The sequence below is a fragment of the Podarcis vaucheri genome, assembly GCF_965113315.1.
Source record: "Podarcis vaucheri genome assembly, chromosome: 3".
Classification (NCBI taxonomy): Eukaryota; Metazoa; Chordata; class Lepidosauria; order Squamata; family Lacertidae; genus Podarcis; species Podarcis vaucheri.
Window position 1 is genome coordinate 14,022,655 of NC_138761.1, and position 12,809 is coordinate 14,035,463.

Sequence of the window (12,809 nt, forward strand, 5' to 3'; positions counted from 1 at the left end):
CCTGCTATCAGTAAGAAAAAATTATTTCCCCCCTCATTCGTGATCGGAAGCAGTAATGCATTTGCACATGTATGCATTAATAAGAAGCTTGTGACATATCAATATGCAATGCTTGCAGTCTGACGGCTACAGCTATTTTATTGATTTTAACTGGAGCTGAAAGGTGATAAAGTTACCTAACCTGCCATGACCGGATGTCTGGCAGGAAGAAAATAACCCTACAATTAATGGCATTTCTGTTTCCATTATCAGCTGTTCCTGGTACCTAATTACAGCGACACAAACTGAGATAGGGATGGGGCATGTGAGAAAAGAGCTAACTGTCACCTGACAGTTCAGAAGAAGATTAATGGGTAGTATTTATGAGGTACCAGCAATAAATAAGATAATAAGGTTTCCGGAACATGGCACAAACATTCATTCCAAGTTGTAAAGCGGTGTGAGTACAGTAATAAATCTTTAGTTTGTTAATCATTTTGTAAGTGATAAGGTGAGCCATAATTTGGCCATGGAAAGCTGAGGAGCTGGAAAGACATTCAATTAGTTCCTCGGCAAGGAGGCCGTGCCACACACTACATTATCCTGTCGGAGAGATGTCAGGGAATCCATTCCCATCAGCAACCTAATCCTAAATGCAGAAGATCTAGGAGGGGAGGGCCCTAGATTAGCAGCAGAGCAGGTGTCTTACATGCAGGTCTGAACACCTCAGTCCCTGGAAGTTCTGGTCGAGAGGAAGTCAAGTACAAAGGCTGGGAACAGGGATGTCCCAATCTATTCATTCCAATTTCAATCACTTTCACATTTTCCCAATATTGAGTTCAGCTTGCTCAGTCAGTTTGCAGTTTCCACCCCCTTAAAATAAAAATAAAAATGGCACAAAATTCCATACACATTGTCAGAGAGCCAGTGTGGTGTAGTGGTTAAGAGCGGTAGTCACGTAATCTGGGGAACCGGGTTCGCGTCTCCACTCCTCCACATGCAGCTGCTGGGTGACCTTGGGCCAGTCACACCTCTCTGAAGTCTCTCAGCCCCACTCACCTCACAGAGTGTTTGTTGTGGGGGAGGAAGGGAAAGGAGACCGTTAGCTGCTTTGAGACTCCTTAAAGGGAGTGAAAGGCGGGATATCAAATCCAAACTCTTCTTCTTCTTCTTCTTCTTCATATATACTCAGTCCAGCATACCTGAAGGAATGTCTCCACCCCCATCGTTCTGCCCGGACACTGAGGTCCAGCACCGAGGGCCTTCTGCCGGTTCCCTCATTGCAAGAAGCGAAGCTACAGGGAACCAGGCAGAGGGCCTTCTCGGTAGTGGCACCCGCCCTGTGGAACGCCCTCCCATCAGATGTCAAAGAGAAGAACACTGTATTTTAATACTTTGTTGGAAGCCGCCAGATGGGCGGGGTATAAATAATAACAATAACAATAACAATAACAATTATCATAACCTTCATCTTGGTGATCTGAATTGGGATGCTCATTTTTGTTGTTCCCAAGCTCTTGCGGGAGCCGCCTGACTTGCGAGACCCAAAAAATGAGCATCTTTTGGTCCAGTGCTCTGGCGCGAGCCAGCTGATTTGCGCCAGAGTTTGAGACCAAAAGACAACATCAACACAAAAAACTACGGGGCGTTCTGGGATCCAATGAGAAGCTGGGAAGACTTCTGTAATTCCAGGATGTCCCACATAAATCAGGAGGGTTGAGCGGTATGCATTTTCATGCGTCTTTCTCCTGATATAATGCACATGGCAAGCAATTTCCCCTAACGTAATGCAAATTTTTGTTTTGCTGTTTTAACGATTTCAGCACATTTTTGTGCGTGGGTCTCACCAGTTTATGCCTTTGCTAGGCGTTATTTGGTGGGAGAGCTGCACAGCAAAATTTGGAGCCATTTGGCTGCATTTCAGAAAGTGCATATTACCGTATTTTTCGCTCTATAGGACGCACTTTTCCCCCTCCAAAAATTAAGGGGAAATGTGTGTGCGTCCTTTGGAGCAAATGCAGGCTCCTTGGCTTCACCAATAGCAACGTGAAGCCTCCGAAGCGCAGAGGGAGCGCTCCTTCTTCTCTCCAGAGGCTTCGCGTTGCTTTCGCTGAAGCCTGGAGAGTGAGAGGCGTCGGTGCGCACCAACCCCTCTCGCTCTCCATGTTGGGATACTGCCAGGGAGATAAAGTCCATCTTGGCCCCGAAGCCGGCTGCCGGACGATCCATCGATCTCCCGTAGTCACACAGTATCAGCAATTAGTGACATGAGCTCCAGAAATAGCCCAACATCTAGAGCCAATGCACACTCTCTATCAGCAGATAATGCACAGCCAGAAGTTGCACTCAGGAGAGCATTATTTACAAGTTTTATTCAGTGTTGATCAGAACAAAGAAAGACATGACTGCCTGCATCAGTGTCTCCAGACACACAGAGAGAAACGAAAGCAATAGGAAACATAAACATCCTGTGAACAGGAAATACGCAGACTCTGTGACTCACAGCCTGCTCCCTTTTAAGGTGGAATGAAAACATCCCAACACTCCAGGCTTCAGGGATAGCCCCCTGAAGCCTTCGGAGTGCAGCGCGAGTTCCCACTGCGTTCTGGAGGCTTCAGGTTCCTTTCGCTGAAGCCAGGAGAGTCTGGCTCTCCTGGCTTCAGCAAAAGGAACCCAAAGCCTGAGGAACGCAGTGGGAACTTGCGCTGCACTTGGAAGGCTTCAGGGATAGCCGCGTGCAGCCCCTCCGGCAGGGAGAGGCTGCACACGGCTATGGCTTCTTTAGCCCCGCACAGCCTCTCCCTGCTAGAGGGGTTGCGCGCGGCTCTAGCACAAGACAAGACAGCGAGCAGGGTGGAACATCACTGTCTTGGCTTGTGCCATAGCCGTGTGCAACCCCTCCAGCAGGGAGAGGTTGTGTGCGGCTAAAGAGGAAGCCAAAACAGCGAGCGGGATCCATCCTGCTCACTGTCTTGGCTTGTGCCATAGCCGCGCGCAACCCCTCCGGTAGGGAGAGGTTGTGCACAGCCTGTATGCTGCTCTTTGGGGATGGGGGGGGAATAATATTTTTTTTCTTGATTTCCCCCTCTAAAAACTAGGTGTGCCCTATGGAGCGAAAAATACGGTAGGTACTGCATCACTCCATGGAGAAGCCAAGCCTGAGCAGCCACAGTTTCCTTCCTTCACTGCCCCTTTACCTTTCCTCCCCAAATTCAAGCACTAAATGAGGCTTCCTGTGAGAACTTCCTAATACTTTTTCTAGTAGCTAGACGACTGACTGGACCTTCTGCACTGACTCACAATTTGCTTCCCAGCACAATGCAAACACTTTTATTATAGTGCCACTGTATTCTGTAATAGTGCCACTGTAATAGTGGCACTGTATTCTGCTCTGGTCAGACCTCACCTGGAGTACTGTGTCCAGTTCTGGGCACCACAGTTCAAGAAGGACACTGACAAACTGGAACGTGTCCAGAGGAGGGCAACCAAAATGGTCAAAGGCCTGGGAACGATGCCTTATGAGGAAAGGCTAAGGGAGCTGGGCATGTTTAGCCTGGAGAAGAGGAGGTTAAGGGGTGATATGATAGCCATGTTCACATATATAAAAGGATGTCATATAGAGGAGGGAGAAAGGTTGTTTTCTGCTGCTCCAGAGAAGCGGACACGGAGCAATGGATCCAAACTACAAGAAAGAAGATTCCACCTAAACATTAGGAAGAACTTCCTGACAGTAAGAGCTGTTCGACAGTGGAATTTGCTGCCAAGGAGTGTGGTGGAGTCTCCTTCTTTGGAGGGTCTTTAAGCAGAGGCTTGACAATCATATGTCAGGAGTGCTCTGATGGTGTTTCCTGCTTGGCAGGGGGTTGGACTCGATGGCCCTTGTGGTCTCTTCCAACTCTATGATTCTATGATTCATATTTAGGCGAAGGGCAGTAGCTCAGTGGTAGAGCTTCTTCCTTGCATGCAGAAGGTCATGGGTTCAATCTCTAGCAACTCTAACAGGGAGGTCTGGGTGGGACTCATGGCCTGAAAATCTAGAGAACCAATGCTAGTCAATATAGGCAACATGGAGCTAGAGAGACCAGTATCCTGCCTCAGTGCAATACAGCTTCCTTTGCTCACATTTAAAGTCTTAGACTGAAGATGGGGAAGTTGGGTCTCTCCGGATGTTGCTGAGCTGCAATTCCCATTGCTCCTGATCCAGTAGTGGCCTGTGGGGTTGGGTGGAGCGGGCCTCCTGATAGTGGCATGGTTGTAGTTTACCTGGGACTCAGCTACATTTGTAAAGATAAAGCACTTTATACATGTTATAACTTCTTCTTCCTCTTCTTCCTTCTTTGGCGATCACTCATAGCCGAGTAAGATTGTCTTCCATAAACACGGTTTTAACAATGAGTCCGTAGGTGACTGTGGAGGCCAATTCTGGATCCACACGTCCTTCCACAGTGGGGACATTGGTTTCCGGGCAGGAGTTGACCACAGTGTGGATTTGCTAAGTGTGCCTTCCTCTTAGCACGTTTCTCCCTTGCGTCCTGAGTTTGAGTGTCTTCAAAGCCCATGACACCTTAGGTAAAGGCTGTTCTCCAATTGGAGTGCTCGCAGGCCAGTGCTTCCCAGTTGTCAGTGTTTATGCTACATTTTTAAAGATTTGCCTTGAGACAGTCTTTAAACCTCTTTTGTTGACCATCAGCATTATGCTTTCCATTTTGAAGTTCGGAATAGTTTGCTTTGGAAGACAAGAATCAGGCATCCACACAACATGACCAGTCCAATGAAGCTGATGTTGAAGAATCATTGCTTCAACACTGGTGATCTTTGCTTCTTTCAGTACACTGGTATTAGTTCCTGAACTAATATGCGTTATAACACTATGACACCAGATGGCTCTTTGGAGTCCCATTTTTTGCCAAACGTTGGGTGGAATTGCTTATTTGATGTGTTTTGATCCAGCCCTGGAGAGGGGTGGAGCAGGGCACCAGTGATGTCAGGGTTGTGTGTGATGACTCAAGGACCACCTCTTGGCTGCAGTGGTACACCTGCAAACCCATGCATTTCCTGTTCTCAGTCCCATCCAGGTAAGGTGAGAGGCTGTCTCAGTGGCTCTGACCTATCACCACCCAGGCTACCACTGCCCTGATCATTGGCCACCTCTGTAGGGCTGCAGGTTCTCCCGTTACCTTAAAGATCACCTCCCACTTTTTATTCTGGAAAATCAACCCCAATTTTCTGTTCTTGTTTTCAATATGCTGATCTTATTATTAGGTCTTTATAGTTTATTGTAAGCCACTCTGGATATTTCTGAAAATTGAATTGCTTAAATAAATAAATAAATTGTTTGCTGTAAGGAGTCTAACTTTCATAGGATGAGAATCTTTAGGACAGGGATGGGGAACATGACAGTGTTGGACTCCCAACTCCCATAAGCCCTTGTGAGCATCGTCAATTGCTGGGGGTGATGGGAACGGTAGTCCAACAACATCTGAAGGAACAAAGGTTTCCTGCAGGATGCCTTACTCAGCCATTTTGTTTCTCACAATAATTTATACTAAATGCCAGAATAAGTGTATAATGATGTTCTGGCAATTCTGACTTGCAGATTATGGGGAGTAGAATGAATCATAAACTGTTGTAAACCGGGGTTTGTTTGTTTTTAGAAGAAACATTCATTATTGTAAAGTTGTCTTGTTAGGACCTAATATTTTTCTAAGTAATTGAAATCGGGCGTTTTCTCCCTCCCCAAGTCTGCACACACTTCTATTGTTCAAAGAGCAAGCGGCTAATCTACCTGAGATCAATTCTCTTCAGACAAATCTCTTCTCCCTAATTCCCCTGTTGCCGTAGCAACAGCCAACTCCATCTGGCCTGACTCAGCTCCCAACAAAATGGAACCTGCCCTGTTTGCCATGATCCGTTAATTTATTTAAAAATGCAAAGATATGAAAGCAAGTGCATGACCTTAGGTGAGCTTATCCTTGCAACAGCTACCTATTAGCTTTGAGGTTTATCTTGACTACCAAAATGGCATCCGCAGACCTTCCGGAAATAGCTTGCCTTTGGTTCAACAGACAACTAGAAAGGCTGCAGTTCCTGCAGCCATCTGCCGAACTTCAGCCAAGTGGGGGACTTTGGGTAGGTCTGCAGATGCTGATCAGACTGGACAAGAGGAAATGAGCAGTGGAAAGTGGTTCTTAATGTATCTGCTAGATCAGAGGTGGGAAACCTTAGGTTCAAGAACCAAGTGCAGACCTCCAGGCCTCAGAAGACTTCCCTTTTTTAATTTCTCTTTATTAATTTTCATACACACATATACACACATATGTACAGAAAATAAATTCTTCACAAAAAAACACAATAATAAGAACAACATAACTTAATTATAAGAAGAAAAAAAAAAGACAAACATGTAAGTTATTGACTTCCCTCCACCTCAGTTTTGGGTTATGTAATACATTTCCCCCCGCAGTTTATCTTTAAAACTTTTGTCTGTCGAAGGGTTATATTAAGCCTACTGTGATCTTTGGATTTTTTAAATCTACTTCAATATAGGTTATGAATTTATTCCATTCTTTAATAAACTTTGTTTCTTTCTGGTCTCTGATTTTTTGTGTTAATTTTGCCAATTCTGAATATTCAAATAATTTACTTTGCCAATCTCTTACTGTTGGGATATTGATTGATTTCCAATTTTGGGCGATTAAAATTCTAGCAGCTGTTGTTGCGTACTGGAATAAGGTCTGGTCCTCTTTCTTAATTTCATTGCCAATCATTCCCAGAAGAAAATTTTCAGGTTTTTAAACAAAAGTATATTTAAACATTTTTTTTAGTTCATTATAAATGAGCTCCCAGAAGTTCTTGATTTTTTCACAAGTCCACCACATGTGGTAAAAACTACCTTCCTTGTTTTTACGCCTCCAGCACATTTCATCTCCATTCTTATAGATTTTTCCTAATTTTAAGGGGGTGATGTACCATCTGTACATAATTTTTTTCATGTTTTCTCTTAAGGCAACACAAGCAGTGAACTTCATATCTTTATTCCAGAGCTTAATCCAACTATCGTATTCCAAATTATATCCCAGATCTATCGCCCATTTCACCATAACTTCTTTTATTTCCTCGTCCTTAGTATCCCATTCTAACAGTTGATTATACATTTTTGATAAGAGTTTTGAATTTCCTTCCAGTATTTCTATCTGGAATCTTGATTTTTTTCCGTTTATCCCGATCTTTTTATCTTCTGTCCACAGTGCATTAATTTGATGGAACTGTAACCAACTCGTTAATTTATCTCCTAGTTTTGATCTGCCAACCTTTTTCTGTTCTCACCAATAGATCTTCATATGTCCATCTCTTACCTTCTATGTTTGTTTTTTTAATTGTTAAAATATCCATTGGTGACAACCACCAGGGAGTTTTCCTTTCAAGAAGATTTTTATTTCTTTCCCAAACCTCTAATGATGTGACTGGAGAATTCTTTATGTACTTTTGCTTTATTATGCCACAAATATGCATGCCAGCCGAATCTGGTGTTAAAGCCTTCTAAATCTAGTAGGTCAGTGTTTTTTATTACAATCCATTCTTTAATCCAACAGAGGCATGAGGCCTCGTAATACAGTTTCAAATTCGGTACCGCAAAACCTCCTCTTTCTCTTCTATCTGTAAGCAATTTAAATTTAATTCTAGGCCTTTTCCCCTGCCAAATGAATTTAGATAAAATTTTCTGCCAATCTTTAAATACTTTGTTTCCTCTTATCACCGGAATATTTTGAAATAGAAATAACAACTTTGGAAGTATATTCATCTTAATTGCAGCCATTCTTCCTGACCATGATAATTTTATTCTGTTCCATATATCTAAATCTTTTTTAATTTCTTTCCAGGTTGTTTCATAATTGTCTGTCATTAAATTTATGATCTTCATAGTTAGCCAAATTCCCAGGTATTTTACTTTTTTTACCGCTTTAATTCCAATTTTAGCCTCCAGCTGGTTTTTCATAACTTCTTCCATGTTCTTCATCATCATTTTAGTTTTTGATTTGTTTAACTTAAAACCCAATAACTTTCCAAATTCTTCTAACAATTCTATTACCTTATGGACACTTTTTGTGGATCTTCTAATGATACCATCAGATCATCAGCGTATGCTTTCAGTTTGTATTCTCCCCCCCCCCCAATTTTAATTCCACGTATTTCTGGAGTTTTTCTTATCTTATTTGCTATAATTTCTAGTATCATTATAAATAAAAGAGGGTGATAGAGGGCACCCCTGTCTCGTACCCTTTGAAATTTCGAAATAATCAGTTAAATCGTTATTAATAATCAATTTTGCTTTCTGGCTTGAGTAAATAGCTTTTATCCCTTCCAGGAAGGCGCTCTCTATCCCTACTGTTTCTAGACATCTTACAAGGAATTGCCAAGATACATTATCGAAGGCCTTTTCGGCGTCTATAAAAATTAGTGCCGCAGGTATTTCATTCTTGGCCTCTAGATATTCAATGATGTTAATTATATGTCTTATGTTGTCTTTTAATTGTCTATTGGGTAAGAATCCGACTTGATCTGTATGGATAAGGTTTCTTAAACATTTCTTAAGATGGTTGGCCATTACCTCTGCAAATAATTTATAATCATTGTTTAATAATGAAATTGGTCTGTAGTTTTTCATATCTAATTTATCTGTGTCTGGCTTAGATATTAATGTAATATAGGCTTCCTTCCATGAGTCTGGTGTCTTTCCGCCGCTTAAGATGTTATTCGCTACTTCGCACAGCACCGGGGCTAAATATTCCTCTAGAACTTTGTAGTATTTAGCTGAAAGGCTGTCAGGCCCTGGAGCCTTTCCTAATTTCATTCTTTTTATCGCATCCTGGATTTCTTCAATTTTTATAGGATTATTTAATTGTGTTATTTCTTCTTCTGTTAATCCTTTTAGTCTATTTTCATCTAAATATTCCTTTATTTCTGTGCTGTCTTCTTTTTCTCTTTTGTATAATTTACCATAAAATTTGATGAAATTTTCCTTTATTTTCTTAAGTTCTTCCACAATTTGCTCTTCTATTCTTAATTTGTTGATCATATTTTGTTTTTTGTTTTTTCATAATTGCCACACTAGTAATTTTCTGGTTTTATTTGCTGATTCAAAGAATTTTGCTTCCATATCTTGATTCTCCATTCTACTTCTTGGCCTACTAAATTTGAGTATTGTGTTTGTAATATTCTATAAGTTTGTTTAACCTGCTCCTCAGTTGGATTTATTGCTAGTTTTCTTTCGCAATCTCTTAATTTATTGAGTATTTCTTCTTTTTTTTCTCTCTCTTAACTTTTTCAGAAGACTTCCCAAGGCAACCCCACATGGTTTTACCTGGCGAGAACTGAAATAATCAGTGGCGAAGCTACCTGCCCCGGCACCGGGAGTTGTGTACACCTGGGGGGCGTGGCTGGTGTGTGTCCCAAGGGGTGTGACGCATGTCCCAGGGGGTGTGGTGCACCACCTGTGGGGTGTGTGGCACACATCAGGAGTGTGTGCAGCAAACGGCGAGCATCTCAGGGGTGTGCGCCGAGCACCGAGTGCCCCACAGAGAAGGATGTGTGAGTGTGCCTAGAAATTACCCTACTGTAAAGGTAAAGGGACCCCGACCATTAGGTCAAGTTGTGGCCGACTCTGGGGTTGCGGCGCTCATCTCGCTTTATTGGCCGAGGGAGCTGGCATACAGCTTCCGGATCATGTGGCCAGCATGACTAAGCCGCTTCTGGTGAACCAGAGCAGCGCACGGAAACACCGTTTACCTTCCCGCCGGAGCGGTACCTATTTATTTACTTGCACTTTGACCTTCTGATTGGCATGTCCTAGGCTCTATGGTTTAACTCACAGCGCCACGCGCGTCCCACCCTACTGTACAAAGGGGGAAATAACAGAAATAACAACAACAACAACAACAACAACAACAACAACAACAACAACAACAATTTATTTATACCCCGGCCATCTGGCTGAGTTTCCCCAGCCACTCTGGGCGGCTTCCAATCGAGTGTTAAAAACAATACAGCATTAAATATTAAAAACTTCCCTAAACAGGGCTGCCTTCAAATGTCTTTTAAAGATAGGATAGCTGCTTATTTCCTTCACATCTGAAGTGAGGGTGTTCCAGAGGGTGGGCACCACTACCGAGAAGGCCTTCTGTCTGGTTCCCTGTAAACTCACTTCTGGCAATGAGGGAACCACCAGAAGGCCCTCGGTGCTGGATCTCAGTGTCTGGGCTGAACGATGGGGGTGGAGACGCTCCTTCAGGAAAAAAAATACATGCATTTGTCTCTGGCCCCACTTACTAATGGCATGTGGACCCCATAGGGTCTCTCAGAAAGCAATGTGGCCCTAAGGCTGGGAAAGGATCCCCCTCCCTGTGCTAGATTTTTCAAACTTAGGGGAAAACTTAGGCATCAGAGGGAGTCTTTTTGTAACTCGTTGCTGAGGACCTCAGACTAACTAACTGCCCCACTCCCTGCAGCTAAAAGCAGATCTCTCTCCAATAGCTACTGACTTCAGCGGATTTAACTGTGTAGAGTCAGTTGAACTATATGAGGGGAAAATGGAACCAAAGACTTTTGAGTGTTAGATTGAGCATTGTTAACAAACTCCTACAGATCCCCTAGGTGTCCCTATTTTCCAGGGACTGTCCTGGATTTACAGAAGTCGCCCCAGGTTCTAATTTGATCCTGGAATTTCCTTCTTTTCCTTGTTGTTGTTTAGTCATTTAGTTGTGTCCGACTCTTCGTGACCCCATGGACCAGAGCACGCCAGGCACTCCTGTCCTCCACTGCCTCCCACAGTTTGGTCAAACTCATGCTGGTAGCTTCAAGAACACTGTCCAACCATCTCGTCCTCTGTCGTCGGTGGCCAAAGTATTGGAGCCTCAGCTTCAGGATCTGTCCTTCCAGTGAGCTTTTCCTTAGGATATTCCTATTTTCATAGGAGAAATGTTGGAGGGTATGGAGTTATGTGACCCCTGAGCCAAGGAGATAAGTAACTATGCAACCTTTAGAAGACAGTTGAAGGCAGCCCTGTATAGCGAAGGGTTTTAAGAAATGTTTTATTATGTTTTCATATATGTTGGAAGCTGTCCAGAATGTCTGGGGTAACCCAGTCAGATGGGCGGGGTGTAAATAATAAAATTACTATTATTATGCAATAGGAAGTCCCTATTTTCATAGGAGAAATGTTGGAGGGTATGCTCTTACAGGCACAGCAAGTCATGATGTATGTACTCGGGTTTTTTTCTGGCTTGCTAACAATAACAGTGTTATCATTGCATAAAATATTTATACATCAACAACATAAAAATATGCTAATAGTGACAGGCCTCTGCCTCCTGAGACATTTTCAGCATGCACTGAATATGTGTGTCTGCATCAAGCAATTTGTCCTGCCACAGTCCTGTGAAACGAGAGGAGGGATTTTTTTCATTATTTTAAGACTCTTAGGCTAGCATTCGATGAAAAATATAAAATATTCCTGGGACAGTTTACAAGGGAAAATAAAAAAGTATACAGCACAGTATAGTGGTACCTCGGGTTACATACACTCCAGGTTACATACGCTTCAGGTTACAGACTTCGCTAACCCAGAAATAGTACCTCGGGTTAAGAACTTTGCTTCAGGATGTGAACAGAAATCGTGCTCCGGTGGCGCGGCAGCAGCAGGAGGCCCCATTAGCTAAAGTGATGCTTCAGGTTAAGAACAGTTTCAGGTTAAGAACGGACCTCCGGAACGAATTAAGTACTTAACCCGAGGTACCACTGTATAGTGTAAAAAAATAAAATAAATAAAATAAAAGAGTAAATGCAGCATAACATAGACAAAAGATAAAGGGACTAAGGAGAACATCTGCCTGGTGTGGAGGGTTGAAGGTCAGTGGTAGAGCAATTGCTTTGCATGCAGGAGGTCGCAGGTTCAATCTCCAGCATCTCCAGGTTGGGCTGAGAGACACTCCTGTCTGAAAAACTGGAGATGTTCTACTAGTCAATATAGATCAGGGATGAACAACTTATGGTCCTCCAGATGTTGTTGAGATTCCTGTTTCCATCATCCCATACCACACGCCAGGCTGCTGGGAGCTAGAGTTTTGTAACACCTGGAAACCAAAGGCTCCACATTCCTAGCTTAGACAATACTGGGCAAGATGGGCCCAAAGGTCTTATATGTTCAAAAGAAGCTTCCCTTGTACTAAGGCAGAAGATACATCAAGCCTCCCTGGGGAGAAGCGTCCACACTGAGAATGCCCTGTCCTCCATCACCACTTGCCTCACCTCACATAGCAGGATGATGGCTTCAAAGAAGTCTTCAGTTGAGGGCAAGCTCATGGTGAGCATATACAGACCCCCAAGCCATGTAGGCAGTGGCGTAGCGTGGGGGGTGCAGGGGGCCCCGGCCGCACCGGCCGCAACATCTGGGGGTTAGGGGGTGCAAATCCACGGGTTAGGGGGCGCAAATTACTTGCCTTGCCCCGGGGGCTGACAACCCACGCTACGCCACTGCATGTAGGGCATGGAAGGTGAGCACTAACACTTTGAGCTGTGTCCAGAAATGGAACAGATGGCAATGCGGCACTGGTAAGATATCCAACTTAACTGGTTCCAGTTGACAGCCTAGCAGCTGTATTCTTGTCTAGTCTTTTCCATGTTTTTCGCTTGTTCTGTTTTATCTGTGTAAGCCACCTTGAGTCCTGGACTGGGGGAAAGCCAGGATATAAATCAACATCACAATAATGCTAACAATATTCTGAGATAACTGCAATTTGTGAACAGATTTCAAAGGTAGCCTCCGCGTATATTAA

The 12,809-nt window shown here is 43.4% G+C and overlaps 1 long non-coding RNA gene across 1 annotated transcript in view; it reads right to left on the reverse strand.

Annotated features, from left to right (window-relative positions):
* LOC309529737 overlaps window positions 1-12,809 on the reverse strand; it is a 903,093-nt gene that overhangs the window by 258,172 nt on the left and 632,112 nt on the right. The gene's annotated exons all lie outside the window — the stretch shown is intronic.